The following is a 17,677-nucleotide window of genomic DNA, read 5'->3' as shown; positions in this document are numbered from 1 at the left end:
CACCTCCTCGTCTCCCTCCTCCCTCCCTGTGACGTCTCCACTCACACCTGCATGCACACCACCATCAGCCAGTACACCCATCACCAGCACACCCTCCAGACCAGTCCGCACACGTGCAGTCACCACCCCCACTGCCATGTACACGTCCCCTGTGTCCTCTCCCAGTGTGTCTGTCATCCCCGCTTCCAAACCACACAAACGCAGGCAGGCACCCACCCAACAGCCATCCACCTCACGACAGCCTCCAGCCCAAGCACCTGCACCCAAAGACACCATACTTGACTCACCTACACCCACATCCTCTTCCTCCACTCCCATACCCACTCCAGCTACCCTTCCCATTGCTCCTAAGAAACTATTCCTCTCTAAACTTAACCTCTTTTCCTCACCTGACCCACCCCCTCCATCTCGTAAGAGTTCCAAGAACACCTCAGCCACCACCAGCCAAGCAACTCCCAAAAAGGTCGTGCCTGGATTCTGGAGTCCGCCCTTTCCTTGAGCAGGGACATCGGCCAGCAGCAAAGGCACAGCCAGCCCCCCCCTGGGAAGAGGACCAAAAAGCAGAAGGGCAGGCGCGACAGGCCTGATACGCCTGCCCCCAAGGAGAGTAGCCTTGCACCGTCACCTGCCACATCGGGTAAGGGAGCCAAGGGCCACGGAGAGTCTGCCAAGGAGGGCAAGGGCAGCAAGGCGCAAAAGGCAGGGAGCAGCCGACCTGGCCATGAGGGCCCCACCAGCCCCATTCCGGGGGTATCGGAGGAGACCCAGGGCCCCAGGACTCCATCACAGGAGGGCCCCGCAACGGAAAGAACCGATGCTGACTGAGCGGAAAGTATTGGCCAGGTGTGGTTCACTCGTAACACAAGACAGGCTGAAGAGGGCCCCGCCGTGAGGAGCACCGCTGAAGAGGGGCAGCCGTGAGGAGCACCGCTGAAGAGGGCCCCGCCAAGACAAGCACTGCTGAAGAGGGGCAGCTGTGAGAAGCACCGCTGAACAGGGCCCCACCAAGACAAGCACCGCTGAAGAGGGGCCGCCGTGAGGAGCACCGCTGAAGAGGGCCCCGTCAAGACAAGCACCGCTGAAGAGGGCCCCGTCAAGACAAGCACCGCTGAAGAGGGGCCGCTGTGAGAAGCACAGCTGAAGAGGGCCCGCCGTGAGAAGCACCGCTGAACAGGGCCCCGCCAAGACAAGCACCGCTGAACAGGGCCCCGCCAAGACAAGCACCGCTGAAGAGGGCACCGCCGTGAGAAGCACCGCTGAAGAGGGCCCCGCCAAGACAAGCACCGCTGAACAGGGCCCCGCCGTGAGAAGCACCGCTGAACAGGGCCCCGCCAAGACAAGCACTGCTGAAGAGGGCCCCGCCGTGAGAAGCACCGCTGAACAGGGCCCGCCAAGACAGGCACCGCTGAACACGGCCCCGCCAAGACAAGCACCGCTGAAGAGGGCCCCGCCAAGACAAGCACCTCTGAAAAGGGCCCCGCCAAGACAAGCACCACTGAAGAGGGCCCCGCCAAGACAGGCACCACTGAAAAGGGCCCCCCTGTCAAGCACTGCTCCGCTGGGCCCTCATCTCAAGCACCGCTCCGCTGGGCCCTCCTGTCAAGCACCGCTCCGCTGGGCCCTCCTGTCAAACACCGCTCCGCTGGGCCCTCCTGTCAAGCACCGCTCCGCTGGGCCCTCATCTCAAGCACCGCTCCGCTGGGCCCTCATCTCACGCACCGCTGGCCCATTGGCAGGCCCGGAGCTGTGTCGGGCAGGGCTTCACGAGGCACTCTGCCCACCATGCCTCCTCCATGACCAGTGGACTCTGTAATCCACCGGATAGACTGTGGCTTTGCACTCCCCAGGATGGAACAGTGGGCAACCCACCCACTGTAGAGACTTGAGAGACTGTGGCTTTGCACTCCCCAGGATGGAACAGTGGGCAACCCACCCACTGTAGAGACTTGAGAGACTGTGGCTTTTGCACTCCCCAGGATGGCACAGTGGGCAACCCACCCACTGTAGAGACTTGAGAGACTGTGGCTTTGCACTCCCCCAGGATGGCACAGTGGGCAACCCACCCACTGTAGAGACTTGAGAGACTGTGGCTTTGCACTCCCCAGGATGGCACAGTGGGCAAGCCAGCCACTGTAGAGACTTGAGAGACTGTGGCTTTGCACTCCCCAGGATGGCACAGTGGGCAACCCACCCACTGTAGAGACTTGAGAGACTGTGGCTTTGCACTCCCCAGGATGGTACAGTGGGCATGGAGGCTCCTCGTGGATCTGGCGTCGTGGACTCATGTGGCTGAGGTGCCCCCCTTCCCTTCCCCCTGAGGTGCGTGTATTTAATTTTTGTGATCTCGTGTGTGGGCTTTGCCCATGTGTTGCTGCACATTGGCCCACGGACATTTGAACTTTGCAGAACTGTGCCGGACTTTTGCTCCCTGTATATATTTATTTCAAGATGTGTACATATTTATTTTTATATTGCTAAGTTCACTATACTTAATTACTGCTATAATATAGTTCTATTTTTACAATCATGGCCTTTTGTCTATGCATTTATTTTTGGTGGGTTTGGGGGTGTCACTCTGACTTTTTAATCAGCATTGGTGTGTAGGTATTTGGGTGGGGGTGAGGGTGGGGGTGGGTGTGTCGCGTATGTGTGTGCCCGTAACCTTTCCTCCTCCTCCCTCCCCTGTGTCGTAGGTGCAGTACTCACCGTTGTCGTCTGCGGCGACGTTCGTGATCCTGGCAGAAGAGCAGGAAGGCAATGGCTGGGAGGATGTGGAGTTCGGGTTCCATGCTGTCCCGATTCCGCGTGGAGTGTCTCGAGGTGAGCGTTTTCCATTTGAAATGTCTGTTTCCGCCGTGTTTTTATCGGTGGGGCTCCCGCCCCGGAAAAGGTGGCGGATTGGTGAGTCGTGATAGGGTGGGCGGTACATTGTCTGCCGCCTGTCTGTTGGCGGTGATCGCCGCGCTGTTTGTTTGTCCCGCCGTGGCGGTCGGAGTGTTAAAGCGGCGGCTTGTGTTGGCGGTTCCCGCCAGGGTCAGAATTCCATTTTTTGGACCGCCAGCCTGTTGGCGGGTTGGCCGCCGCTTTAACACCGACCGCCAGGGTCAGAATGACCCCCTTAATTTTTTTTTGCTTTTCCCTTTACTTTTTGATATTTTTCTCTTTCTTCCTTTCTTCTATTTTTCCCCTTTTCTTTTTCCCACCCAGCTCCATGGCAGAGGATGACAGAGGGAATGGCGACACTGGGCATCAGAGCCGCCAAGGGGTGCAGCCCTGTCCCATTTTCACCGAGATGGATGGAGGAGTGCCACCTCCCCTCCATGCTGGCAGCAGGCAGCAGGCCGGGGAGTAGTTATGCCTTTTGGGAGCATTGACTGCTGTGGAGGAGGGTGCACCGGTTGGTTCATTGGCACACTGGGGTCCAGCGCACCCAGCAGCAGTCGATGCACCATTGGGTGCACATAATCAACCGTGAACAGGACCTGCTGGGCATCAAGGTGTTGGGGCTCGTGAGTAATAGTTATTTATTTGTTGTGTATGTTCCACAATACTAATTCATTTTCTAACAGCAGTGCTTACTCTAACAGGTAATTTAAGTTTACTTTAAGATTAATATTTATAATGTGATCCAGCTTGAGTCCGCGCTTCCTAAAGGTACTCCTCGGTGCACGTTTTGGCTAATTATTTAAGAAGCCATGCTGCCAGAAACTCCGTCTGTCATCAAAAATAAGATAGTGATAGTAGTAATAAGTAATATCAGTGGGTCAGCATTCCCTTCTCTGTGCCTTACTCTATGCAGCTTATAAAGTCCCTCTCAGTCGCAATTTCCTGGCGATGTTAGTATGATATCATCAAAGTATGTATGCATCTAACCATTGAAAAAATGGAGGCTGAGACACCCCTATCAAAGGTGGTTCAAAAGCAAAGATCATTTGTTGCAATATGAATGCATTTTTAGTGGTACATAGTTGTAAATGTAGGGCCATATTTACAAGGCCCTTTGTGCTGCTGGAATGTCACATTTAGTGAAGGTCCGGTGGCCCACCCTGCATGGCTTTTCATGGCCTTATAAATATGGACTGAGTCAACGCAGCGCAAGTTGCTGCTTTGACTCACCCTGCAACAGGGAGGAGTGTCAAGGATGTTGCAGTGGGTGTTCCTAGATTTACAAGGTTTTGTAAACCTGGGAATGCGTCAAAAGCCTACGCCGCCTCAGGGGAGGTATGAAGGAGGGGCGATGAGGAGAAATACCTTCATTTCTCCTCATTTTTTCCTTCTGCATTCTGACTCACACATAGAAAACATAAAACTCCTCTTATGATTTTTTCAGGAAGGTGTCCCTTCCTGCACAAACACAATCATCCCCGCAATGTATGCACCCTTGCACCATGGTGCAGGGATGCTTGCGTTGGCGCATGGCATCCCATTTTGCACCAATGCAGGGGACAAGGACAGGAATGCACCACATCTCATAGATAATCAGTGCATTCCTACCCTTTTGCATGGTTATCAAAGCTTTGGGTCAAAGTGGGGTATTTTCATTTTCTGTCTTCTCCCTTAACTCACTGTAGTTGAAGCAAGACAGATACGTATACTCCCACCCATCATCATACCTCCGTCCCCATTATTCACCCATGCTACTATGAGATAACTGCAGCATGGTTCAATTTGGCAGTACAATAGTGTTGTCTGTGCAATGTGCATCTGCTTCAGCTAATTCAACATTTACAAAGTTGTCAATGCATTGCAAACTTAAAAGGTGTGTTTCCCTTCCCTTCCAGTGTTCACTCTGTCACATCCTAGTATTTCAGTCCTTTATTCTTTCCAAAGTTCTGTCCCAGCCACCCTAAAAAATTAAAAAGTCACTTTTAGCATGCACCTCGTTTATATACAAGTGATTAATATTTCATGGCTTCCATAATGGATTCATGCCAATTCAAATTTTACCCTTTTGACATTTCTCAACTACAGTGCGGAATGTCTTGGTAACAAAATGGCCCAGTGACTCATCGTAATCAGCCACATCATATTCCAGTCGCCCTAGGGGACCATCACTTTACTGCTACTGTAGCACTCTACTTTTAAAAAATAGTTTGTACAGAGCACTGTTTACAGTTTGACATTTTCCTTTTTTCTTTCCTGCTATAGCTACTCCTGGTGGAGATCCAACTCATGAAGAGATAGCAACCCAGCTGCAGTGGCAGAGGCTGTAGGGCATCCGCAATGAATATTGGCGGCTGGTGGCCGTTCAGGAGGAGAAGGGTGAGGCCCAGGAAGCAGCCAACATGCCCGCCAGTCCTAGCTCCTCCAACCAACCACCAGCTCCTACAGCCTCCCAGCAGCACCGTCATCGCAACCGCCAGTTAGCATCAACCTGTCCCCGTTCCACCACTGCTGCCCTCTTCACGCTAGGACCTCATCTTCCAATGACATGTCCAGTAACACTTTGCACGTCTGGACCACCGGGTGGCACACATTGAGGCAACACTGGATGACCTCTGGAAGCATGAAGAGAATGCCCTCTTCTGACTCTTTTTTTACATTTTTTGGTTTCTTGGGAGGGACACTTTTTATGGGTGGAGAGGGTGGGAAAAGGAGTTGGGAGCAGGTTTTGCACTTTGGACTTTCTTTGTGGACTTTTGTTTCTTTTGTTGTGGGCTTTCGTTGGACATTTGTGAACAGGCCATTTGTTTGGGTAGAGTGGTGGGCCTGTTGTGGGTAGAAAGGGTGGGTTTTCTATTTGTAAAAAATAAAAGGGGATAATTTATTTTACTTCATTATGCCTCCCACCTTTATTTTGGTGTTTTAGTTTGCATTGCTGTCTTTGAGTGTGGCCTATTTTTTAAATCTGCTAAAAAAGTCTATGCCATCTACTTATACCCTTGCTCTACTGCCCTCCGTAACTGTACTGACAAATAGGGGATGACTGCATTGCTTATTTTGCCTACAAAAGCCTAGATACATACAAACAACATCTTCTTCAGCAGAAATTAATTACTAACTAAACAAGTTCAGTTTGATCCACAGTTCTGAATAGAGAGTTAGTGGGTCATATTCAATGTAGACATCTTAAAGATATGGAAAAAAACTGCCGAAACGTGTTTCGCCCCCTTGTAGTAAGGTCACCCGGGGCTTCTTCAAGGTTAGTATTGTTCATGCTAAAGAGTCCATTTTAAAATAATTGTGATTAATCAATGTTGTGAATCGGAAAAGTCTCAGGATTAATCCTGGGGATATTTGTGCGGCGTCCTAATCGGGCACCATTTTGAAAGGCACTTTGAATATGATTCTCACAGACATTCCTGATTTCTAAGTCAAATTGTCTACAAATAAATACACTTAAATTGAACACATGGATTTGATGTATCATCATTGACGTTAAACTGAGGCACTACTATAATATTGATACCTTACATAATTGGGTTTTCTACATTTTTTTTTAGTTCTATTTCTGACTTGGTGCAAACTGGTCCATACCCCTACTGATAACCCACTTAGCAGCTAAGAACTGGCCATTTTCGAGGACGGGAGAAATGGACCTTCGTTTCTTTGTTATTTAGCATTCCTAACCTTGAGTGCTTCAAAAGGATAGTATGTATTGTCATGGCTACATATTATACATTGAATAAAGTATTGCCATAAAGTATGTCACTGTGGAATTATTTGCACGTGTAAAGCACATATCTCCTTTGTCTTATAACATGGGGACACCGTTGTGTAGAGCACTATTGACATCAGTTCTGCTCACTTTAATGGCATGAAATGGATACAAGGTGGAACAGTCGGTGCTGAGACAGGAATCTCTGACCTGGAGATAAAGACTCATCCCTACAGTAGGAAGCGAAACCCACTGGTTTATCTTGTTAATCAACAGTGACATAGGCGCATATTCTTGTGGCGGATGTGTAGCTCCTGGAAGCCTCCAATTGGTACAGGGAGCGCTTCATGACTCGGACCCTGAGTGAGAAGACCAGTTACAGATACCATGACACGGTTAGGCATTGGTACATTGTGGTGCACATGAAACTCGTTTGCTCTCACTTTAAGAAATAATACTAACGCTGTGAAGAGGTCTTTTTGTTATTAGGCCAACAAAGACCTTTGTCCTATTTCATTCCCTCTTTGGCTGGGTCAGTCTTTCTTCTATGCCTATGGGTTCCTATATCACTAGGACTCACTGTTGCTCTACTGACGTGAAGATAGTTTGTATGCCAGGGCAGCTGCAGAAGGTGTGCCTTCCTGGTGCCCCCCTTACCCTTGAAAATATCACTTTCACTGTTGAGATATCTGCTTTGTGGTGGATAATGTGCTGTCTTCAGTGCCCAGTGCTCAATGATGTGGTTGGCAGCAAAGACATTATGTTAATCATGGGCTGCCTTATAGACATTTGGGAAGCTATAGAGGGGATGGAGAGGGGGTTGGCCCCAACCTTCTGTAGAAGATACCCTGGTGGGGCATCTGAAGCACTAGCCTTTTCATTCCTGGGATCTGGTGATGCTGCAACCAGCATCTGACCCCCATCCACTTGACCCTTGGGAGAAGGTGTCTTGAAAGTTTATATGCACCAAAACTTTCTGGCATTCGCTGAAGCATTCTGTAATTGTGGGCTTTACATATTTGCTGAAATCAAGAAGATGCCCTGCCTGTTTGATTCTCAACTTTTTGATTTTCCCTGATCACGCGTGTCCAACGAGCTCTTATGATATCTTTAAATTGGGTTCTGGAGCTACATGAAGTGTGGGCTACACAGTTTTAGAATTTGGATTCCATGTCCAGGTTCCTTCACAGGAGCTCTAACTAGGAGTTGGTGATCCTTGTTGTACATGAAAAGAATCACAGTCTGGACAAATAAAAAATGTTTCTCATCAGATCAAATGAGTGCGAACCTGAACTACTCTTGGCTTGAGACGTGTTTCCAGCTGAGACTACAATACTTAACGTGACCAAGGGCTTCCAGTGCCTCGGACAGTGCTAGGTAGATCAATCCATAGAGAGAGGTAGCGAGGGAGAGAGAGAGAACAATGAGAGAGAGAGAACAATGAGAGAGAGAGAGAGAGAGAGAGAGAGAACAATGAGAGAGAGAGAACAATGAGAGAGATCAAGGAGACAGAGAGAGAGAGAGAGAACAATGAGTTTCCAGCTGAGACTACAATACTTAACGTGACCAAGGGCTTCCAGTGCCTCGGACAGTGCTAGGTAGATCAATCCATAGAGAGAGGTAGAGAGGGAGAAAGAGATAACAATGAGAGAGAGAGAACAATGAGAGAGATCAAGGAGACAGAGAGAGAGAGAGAACAATGAGAGAGAGAGAACAATGAGAGAGAGAGAACAATGAGAGAGATCAAGGAGACAGAGAGAGAGAGAGAGAACAATGAGAGAGAGAGAACAATGAGAGAGAGAGAGAGAACAAAGAGAGAGAGAGAGAACAATGAGAGAGATCAAGGAGACAGAGAGAGAGAGAGAACAATGAGAGAGAGAGAGAGAGAGAGAAAGAGATAACAATGAGAGAGAGAGAACAATGAGAGAGATCAAGGAGACAGAGAGAGAGAGAGAACAATGAGAGAGAGAGAGAGAACAAAGAGAGAGAGAGAGAACAATGAGAGAGATCAAGGAGACAGAGAGAGAGAGAGAACAATGAGAGAGAGAGAACAATGAGAGAGAGAGAGAGAGAGAGAGAGAGAACAATGAGAGAGAGAGAACAATGAGAGAGATCAAGGAGACAGAGAGAGAGAGAGAGAACAATGAGTTTCCAGCTGAGACTACAATACTTAACGTGACCAAGGGCTTCCAGTGCCTCGGACAGTGCTAGGTAGATCAATCCATAGAGAGAGGTAGAGAGGGAGAAAGAGATAACAATGAGAGAGAGAGAACAATGAGAGAGATCAAGGAGACAGAGAGAGAGAGAGAACAATGAGAGAGAGAGAACAATGAGAGAGAGAGAACAATGAGAGAGATCAAGGAGACAGAGAGAGAGAGAGAGAACAATGAGAGAGAGAGAACAATGAGAGAGAGAGAGAGAACAAAGAGAGAGAGAGAGAACAATGAGAGAGATCAAGGAGACAGAGAGAGAGAGAGAACAATGAGAGAGAGAGAGAGAGAGAGAAAGAGATAACAATGAGAGAGAGAGAACAATGAGAGAGATCAAGGAGACAGAGAGAGAGAGAGAACAATGAGAGAGAGAGAGAGAACAAAGAGAGAGAGAGAGAACAATGAGAGAGATCAAGGAGACAGAGAGAGAGAGAGAACAATGAGAGAGAGAGAGAGAGAGAGAGAGAGAGAGAACAATGAGAGAGAGAGAGAGAGAGAGAACAATGAAAGAGAGAGAACAATGAGAGAGAGAGAGAGAGAGAGAGAGAGAACAATGAGAGAGAGAGAACAATGAGAGAGATCAAGGAGACAGAGATAGAGAGAGAGAGAACAAAGAGAGAGAGAGAACAATGAGAGAGATCAAGGAGACAGAGAGAGAGAGAGAACAATGAGAGAGAGAGAACAATGAGAGAGATCAAGGAGACAGAGAGAGAGAGAGAACAATGAGAGAGAGAGAGAGAACAAAGAGAGAGAGAGAGAACAATGAGAGAGATCAAGGAGACAGAGAGAGAGAGAGAACAATGAGAGAGAGAGAGAGAGAGAGAGAGAGAGAGAGAGAGAACAATGAGAGAGAGAGAGAGAACAAAGAGAGAGAGAGAGAACAATGAGAGAGATCAAGGAGACAGAGAGAGAGAGAGAACAATGAGAGAGAGAGAGAGAGAGAGAGAGAGAGAGAACAATGAGAGAGAGAGAGAGAGAGAGAGAGAACAATGAAAGAGATCAAGGAGACAGAGAGAGAGAGAGAACAATGAGAGAGAGAGAACAATGAGAGAGATCAAGGAGACAGAGATAGAGAGAGAAAGAGAGAGAGAGAGAACAAAGAGAGAGAGAGAGAGAGAGAGAGAGAACAATGAGAGAGAGAGAACAATGAGAGAGAGAGAACAATGAGAGAGATCAAGGAGACAGAGAGAGAGAGAGAGAACAATGAGAGAGAGAGAACAATGAGAGAGAGAGAGAGAACAATGAAAGAGATCAAGGAGACAGAGAGAGAGAGAACAATGAGAGAGAGAGAACAATGAGAGAGATCAAGGAGACAGAGAGAGAGAGAGAGAACAATGAGAGAGAGAGAACAATGAGAGAGAGAGAGAGAACAATGAAAGAGATCAAGGAGACAGAGAGAGAGAGAGAAAGAGAGAGAGAGAGAACAAAGAGAGAGAGAGAGAGAGAGAGAACAATGAGAGAGATCAAGGAGGCAGAGATAGAGAGAGAAAGAGAGAGAGAGAGAACAATGAGAGAGAGAGAGAGAGAGAGAACAATGAGAGAGAGAGAGAGAGAGAGAGATAGAAAGAACAATGAGAGAGATCAAGAAGAGACAGAGAGAGAGAGAGAGAGAACAATGAGAGAGCTCAAGGAGAGAGAGAGAACAATGAGAGAGAACAAGGAGACAGAGAGAGAGAGAGAAAGAGAGAGAACAATGAGAGAGAGAGAACAATGAAAGAGATCAAGGAGACAGAGAGAGAGAGAACAATGAGAGAGAGAGAACAATGAGAGAGATCAAGGAGACAGAGAGAGAGAGAGAACAATGAGAGAGAGAGAACAATGAGAGAGATCAAGGAGACAGAGAGAGAGAGAGAAAGAGAGAGAGAGAACAATGAGAGAGAGAGAGAGAGAGAGAGAGAGAACAATGATAGAGGGAGAACAATGAGAGAGATGAAGGAGACAGAGAGAGAGAGAGAACAATGAGAGAGAGAGAACAATGAGAGAGAGAGAACAATGAGAGAGAGAGAACAATGAGAGAGAGAGAACAATGAGAGAGATCAAGGAGATAGAGAGAGAAAGAGAGAGAGAGAGAACAATGAGAGAGAGAGAGAGAACAATGAGAGAGATCAAGAAGAGAGAGAGAGAGATAGAGAGAACAATGAGAGAGATCAAGAAGAGACAGAGAGAGAGAGAGAGAACAATGAGAGAGCTCAAGGAGAGAGAGAGAACAATGAGAGAGAACAAGGAGAGAGAGAGATAAAACAATGAGAGAGAACAAGGAGACAGAGATAGAGAGAGAAAGAGAGAGAGAGAGAACAATGAGAGAGAGAGAGAGAGAGAACAATGAGAGAGATCAAGAAGAGAGAGAGAGAGATAGAGAGAACAATGAGAGAGCTCAAGGAGAGAGAGAGAACAATGAGAGAGAACAAGGAGAGAGAGAGATAAAACAATGAGAGAGAACAAGGAGGGAGAGAGTTAGAGAACAATGAGAGAGAGAGAGAGAACAAATAGAGAGAGAGAGAAAACAAAGAGAGAGAGAGCAGAGAATGAGAGAGAGAACAAGGAGAGCGAGAGAGAGAGCAATGAGTGAGAGAGAAAGGCATCAATGAGAGAGAACAAGGAGAGGGAGAGAGAGAACAATAAGAGAGAGATCGAGCATTGAGAGAGAACAAGGAGAGAGAGACAACAATGAGAGAGAACAAGGAGAGAGAGAGAGAGAGAACAATGAGAGAGAGAAAGAGCAATGAGGGAGAACAAGGCGAGAGAGAGAGAACAATGAGAGAGAGAGAATAATGAAAGAGAACAAGGAGAGAGCGAGAGAAAAACAATGAGAGAGAGAGAGAGAGAGAGAGAGAGAGAGAGAGAGAGAGAACAACAAGAGAGGTAGAGAGAGAGAAAGATAACAATGAGAGAGAGAGAACAATGAAAGAGATCAAGGAGAGAGCGAGAGAGAACAATGAGAGAGAGAGAGAGAGAGAGAACAATGAGAGAGAGAGAACAATGAGAGAGAGAGAACAATGAGAGAGATCAAGGAGACAGAGATAGAGAGAGAAAGAGAGAGAGAGAGAACAATGAGAGAGAGAGAGAGAGAGAGAACAACAAGAGAGGTAGAGAGAGAGAAAGATAACAATGAGAGAGAGAGAACAATGAAAGAGATCAAGGAGAGAGCGAGAGAGAACAATGAGAGAGAGAGAGAGAGAGAGAGAACAATGAGAGAGAGAGAGAGAGAGAGAGAGAGAGAGAGAGAGAGAGAGAGAGAGAGAGAGAGAACAATGAGAGAGAGAGAACAATGAGAAAGATCAAGAAGATAGAGCGCGAAAGAGAGAGAGAGAGAACAATGAGAAAGCTCAAAGAGAGAGAGAGAGAGAGAACAATGAGAGAGAACAAGGAGATAGAGATAAAACAATGAGAGAGAACAAGGAGAGAGAACAAGGAGAGAGAAATAGAGAACAATGAGAGGGAGAGAGAAAACAAAGAGAGCAGAGAATGAGAGAGAGAACAAGGAGAGCGAGAGAGAGAACAATGAGAGAGCGATGGTGGAAGTAAGAGAGAGAGAGAGACAGAGATATTAAGGACACATCAGTGAGAGAGAGTCCGAGTTTTATTTAGGAATGAAGACTAGTTTTGTCATAGTCAATGTTAAAGCACATGCCATCTACAGTACGTTGCTTTTAACATATTTCTCTTAAAAAGGAAATGTGCCTTATGCCTTTTAAATTTAAACATTCGAAGTTAATGAAATATAGCAGAATTTAAACATAGGCACTGTATTTGGTCACACGGGCTATCTTGGTATCGGGGCAAAGTATTTGCTGCTTAATTGGGTCACAGAAAGATATAATTTTTTTGTGGATCATTAAAATGGCCTTGCTTCATACTGTACTCTGTTGTGTGTGTTTTTACAGTTGTGTACATATGTAAAAAGTATCATCAAGTATGTTTAAGGTTACTTAGCACTACTTCCACAGCGTGTAACGTCATCAAGCTATCAAAGATAAGTTATGTTCAGTACCATAAACATTATATTATCAATGTCTTAAAAGCAGTGCCTGGTCCTACGTGTGCTTGAAAGAGGATCAAGCCAGTGTGTATGAGATGAATAATGTCACATTTATATTGCACAAAGAAAATTCAAATTAACTTTTATGAATTTAGAAGTTTTAAATATTTTGTCAGGCTTAAACAAAACACAGTTTAAATGCTCCTTACTAATTCATACCAGAAAGTAGAATATTTCCCAGTTCATCCTCGATTCTTCACTTGGCAGCCCCTTCTCACTAACAAGGTTTTCCTGCCTCATAGATAGGTGTAGAATTTACTGGCCCCTGTTGGCACATCAGGCGCAGAATTTAAAATCTGATTTACCCAGAAACTTGGCACCCTGTTGGCACGTTGTAGTTGGCAAGTGAGCATTCCAGGTCTTCATTAGAAATCTGTCATGTAAGCCTAGATACAAAGTATTCTAAACTTTAGAACCATTTCTTCTTGCAGCTCTGACTCGTGGGAATCCTTTACAGTGACACCCACTTCCATTGTTTAGAAACGTTTCACAAAGCACTCACCTTGTGCTCTGGATTAAATGGAAGTGATGCACTCTTCTGGCCCTCACTGACTCCACCACTAACCACACACAGTAAGAATTTGTTGGCCAACAGTAGAAAGGAGAATTGGATAAGGGAGAAAACAGAGACACTGCATAACACCACTCTAACTCCTCGCTTTGCTGGGAAGTGCTGTCCGTAGGACGAATTGGGCATCGAAAGGTAAGATAAGGCATTTTAATAATCTGCCATTAAAGTGCTGCACCTAACCTTGACAGTGATAACAATATATCTTCAAAGTACCTATCAATGAATAACTATGTCCCTGATTATGAGTTTCCGTCCGCTGAAGTTCCAACGGGTAGGTTGCCGCCAGTGTGGCAGCCTCCCCACCGGGGCCATTACTAGTTTCCCACTGGGTCAGCGAGCAGAAACTCAGTTTCCACCCACTGGCCCGGCGGGAAACAGCCTACAGCATTGTCTCCAGCTCATAATAGAGTTGGTGGCAATGCTTTAGTGTGCAGGGTGCAGCAGCACCCGTCGTAATGTTCACTGTCGGCAAAGTAGATAGTGAACATTGCAACGGGGGTGGCCAGGAGGATCCCTGCAGCCCATCTCCGCCAGCCGTTTCATGCTACTACCATGAAGCTGCTGATGGAGAGGGGGGTCGTAATCCCCAGGGCAGCGCTCCTTGCAGAGCTGCCCTGGCGGATTAGGACCACCAGCAGTGCCAGACTGATGTGAAGTCCTAATCTGGCAGTGGTGGCGGTCTGACCGCTGTGCTACCGCCGCGGTCCTAATAACGCTCGGACTGCCGCATTGGCGGCAGTCTGACTGCCACCGCAACCCTGGCGGTCATTAGACCGCTAGGGCCGTAACGAGGCCCTATCTGTGGTCTGCTGTGAAGCTGATGTGCCTGAAACTGAAGCATAAGAAGAATCATATAAATACATAGTTTTAAACATTTTCCAGTCGTCCTCTTTTGAGGAGGTAACTACCCTTTGTCTTGTAAATATGTGCCTTCTGATTCTAACAGGCTTCCTTTCTACCTTCTCTTTGCAGAACAGGAAAATAACAGCCATCAATACTCAGCAGCTCTTGCTTTTAATAATATATATATATGTATATATATATATATATATATATATATATATATATATATATATATATATATATATATATAAAAATATATATATATATATATCAGATGCATAATTATATCAACATCAGGGGCGGATCCTCCGTTAGATCAGAGGATTGTCACCCCACTAACTAAAATGCCCCCAGAGATGAAAAATAAAATGGTAATTAAATGTATGTATTACCATTTTATTTTACATCAACCCGTCCCGAACCGTGTGTCAGGATGGGCGGCGCCTGCTGAGTGACCGCAGCAGGGAGGAGTGGTGGGCTGACTGGGCATTTAAGTTTAAGGGGGCGCATGTCTCTTTGGCCGGCTGTCTTGGAACTGCCGGCCAGACATGTGCACTTTAAACCTCTCAAGCAAGCACAGGCGTTCAGTGCCCTCGGGAGCACAGAGAGAGGCCCGTCCCTCCAATCCTGGCGCTTCTCTCATATTGGTTAACAGCATGAGAGCAGTGCCAGCATTGGTTAAGAGAGTTGGCCCGTGCTGGAGCCTGTTCGAGAGGAGAAGAGGACCAGAGTGAGAAGGACTTGTTGTCGTGCAGGGTTCAAAGTAAGTGGCTTTTTAATTTATTTCATAGCGCCTGGCATGTAGCGCACATGAATGCACCCACCCACCACCCATTTGCCCGCCCCATCACTCTCAGAGTTGCCAGCCACCACTGATCAACCTATGAATATTCAATAGTGTTTGTGTGAGAATTCTTCACTTTCCTTCATGAGAATAAAACCAAGTTCCTATGAAACAATGTCTAAAGTCTTTAGAGTGAAGTCACTATTCACATATTTCATAGTTTGAATTACCAACTGGGCCTCGAAATTCAGAATACTTCTCTGTAATCTCAAATAATTCATAACCCCAAATAGCATGGTCCTGACAGCAGAAACACATTAGCATGGTTGCCTTGAAAGGAGCGCTTGGAACATCAGCAAATGTGCATCCAATGATTCAAGATGCCTGAGACCATCTCTAAACAATGTGAGAGTTCAAAGATGTATTTTAGTTGTTGGACACCGCTGTGTAGTGTGTTTATCAAATAATTAAAATCGTTCTTATGTTTTGTTATATTGTGTTGTGTTGTGTTGTGTTATGTGAACTTGAAAAGTGGGCTAATCACCAGTGTTTGCATCTAGGCGCTTTGCAGGTGGGCAAGCAGCTTTGGCCTTGTGAGGTTAATACAAAAGCCAGGACTTAAGCGTCATGTAGAACTCGAAAGGCTGTGAGGAGGCTCTGATGTAGTGAGGGAGATTGTTCCAGGCTATGGGGGAGGGACATGAGAAGACGCGGCCTCTGGTTGTGGCTTTGTGCATGCTGGGCATGCGTGCTAGTGAGAGTCCGGCTGAGCGGATGTGCCAGGGAGACATGTCAAAGTGTAGGCAGCTGCGTAGATATGCTGGGCCGGCGTTATGTTGTCCTCTGCATGTGTGTGTGAGCAGTTTAAATGGCAGACATTTGTGGATAGGGAGCCAGTGCCGTTCTCTGAGGTGTGGGATGAAGTGGGTGCGATGAGGTAGCTTGAGTATGAGCCTTACTGCTGCGTTTCCAATGGTCTGGAGCCAGTGTAGGAGCGTCTTAGTGATTCCTGTGTAGAGTGTGTTGCCATAATCGAGTTTTCTGGTGATCAAGGCCTACGTAACCATTTCCCTGGTGTTCTCAGGTAGCCTTTGATGATCTTTCATAGCATCCTAGGGATGTGGAGGCAGGTGGAGGTCACTGGGTTTACTTGGGCTGTCATGCTGAGCATGTCAGCTCGGATAATTCCAAGATTTCCTGTGTGGGTGGTAGGAGTATGGGGAGGGTCCAAGGTTAGTTTCCACCAGGTAGAGACCCTGGCGGAGGATATCTTTCTGAAGATTACTACTTCAGTTTTCTTCATGTTTAGTATAAGGCATGTGGTTACTGAGGTCATGCATGTGGCAAAGATGTTTTTGTAGTGGGGGTCTTGTATGATAGGGAGAGTACCAGCTGGGTATCATAGGATAGTATGCAGATATAATATGATCTCATGAGTCTGCTATCACAGTCATATAAATGTTGAATAATGTTGGGCTGAGGGATGATCCTTTGGGACTCCACATATGAGGTTCTTGGCCTTTGATTTGTAGGGTGACAGGCTGACTCTGTGTTCTTCCAGTTGCAGCATGTATTGTGCCACCCTAAGGGACCCCTCACCAAACACATGCACACTGCAATTCTAGATTGTGTGTGGTGGTGGGGAGAAAAAGGTAAAGTCGACATGGCATCCCTCTCTGGGTGCCATGCCCACATCCCACTGCCTGGGGCATAGATAACTCACCCCTCTAGCAGGCCTTACACCCCTAAGGCAGAGGCACTATACCATAGGTAAGGGCATAACTGCATGAGCAATATGTCACTACAGTGTCTTAGTCCATTTTTAGACATTGTAAGTTCAGTGTAGCCATATTGACTGCATGGGCTGGGAGTTTGCCATTATGACTCCACAACTCCATGATGGCTTCACTGAAGACTGAGAAGTTTGGTATCAAACATCTCAGCTCAATACACCCACACTGATGCCAGTGTTGAATTTATTCAAAACTCCACACAGAGGGCATCTTAAAGATGCCCCCTGTATTTCACCCAACCCTATAGTGTAGGGCTGACCGGTCTGTGCAAGCCTGCCACTAACAGATAAGTTTCTTACCCCTTGGGGTGAGAGCCTTTGTGCTCTCTGGGGTCACAGCCTAAGGTCCTCATTATGATCTCACCAGTTTTAACCGCCGAGATCCACACTGGCGATCAATAGATGACTGCCAGCACGACTACCACCCCGCCGGCCACATAATGTTTTCCCCGCTGGGCCTGCAGGTGGAGAAAAGGGCTGTAACATTGACAGTGGCTCCAAATGGAGCCGCCGCCAAAGTTGGTGTGCGGCGGGTGCAGCTGCACCCGTTGCGCAGATCACTGCATGGGCAGTGCAGAGGCCCCCAGGGGGGCCCCAGAGCACCCCTTCTGCCAGCCGTTTCCTGGCAGGTGGCAGAAGGTATCATTATCCGAGGGGCAGTGCTGCTTGCAGTGCTGCCCTGTCGGAAAATGATTCCCTCCACCGTCAGGCTGCCTGTCGGCAGCAGCCTGGCGGTGGTGGAGGGCCGCTTAGGTGACCCTCACTGTGTGCATTATATGGCGCTTCAGACCGCCATGCCGGTGGCGGTCTTTGCACCCACTGCCGGCATGGTGATCTGAA

This window comes from Pleurodeles waltl, chromosome 11 (genome assembly GCF_031143425.1).
Source record: "Pleurodeles waltl isolate 20211129_DDA chromosome 11, aPleWal1.hap1.20221129, whole genome shotgun sequence".
Classification (NCBI taxonomy): domain Eukaryota; kingdom Metazoa; phylum Chordata; class Amphibia; order Caudata; family Salamandridae; genus Pleurodeles; species Pleurodeles waltl.
This window is presented reverse-complemented; position numbering follows the sequence as displayed.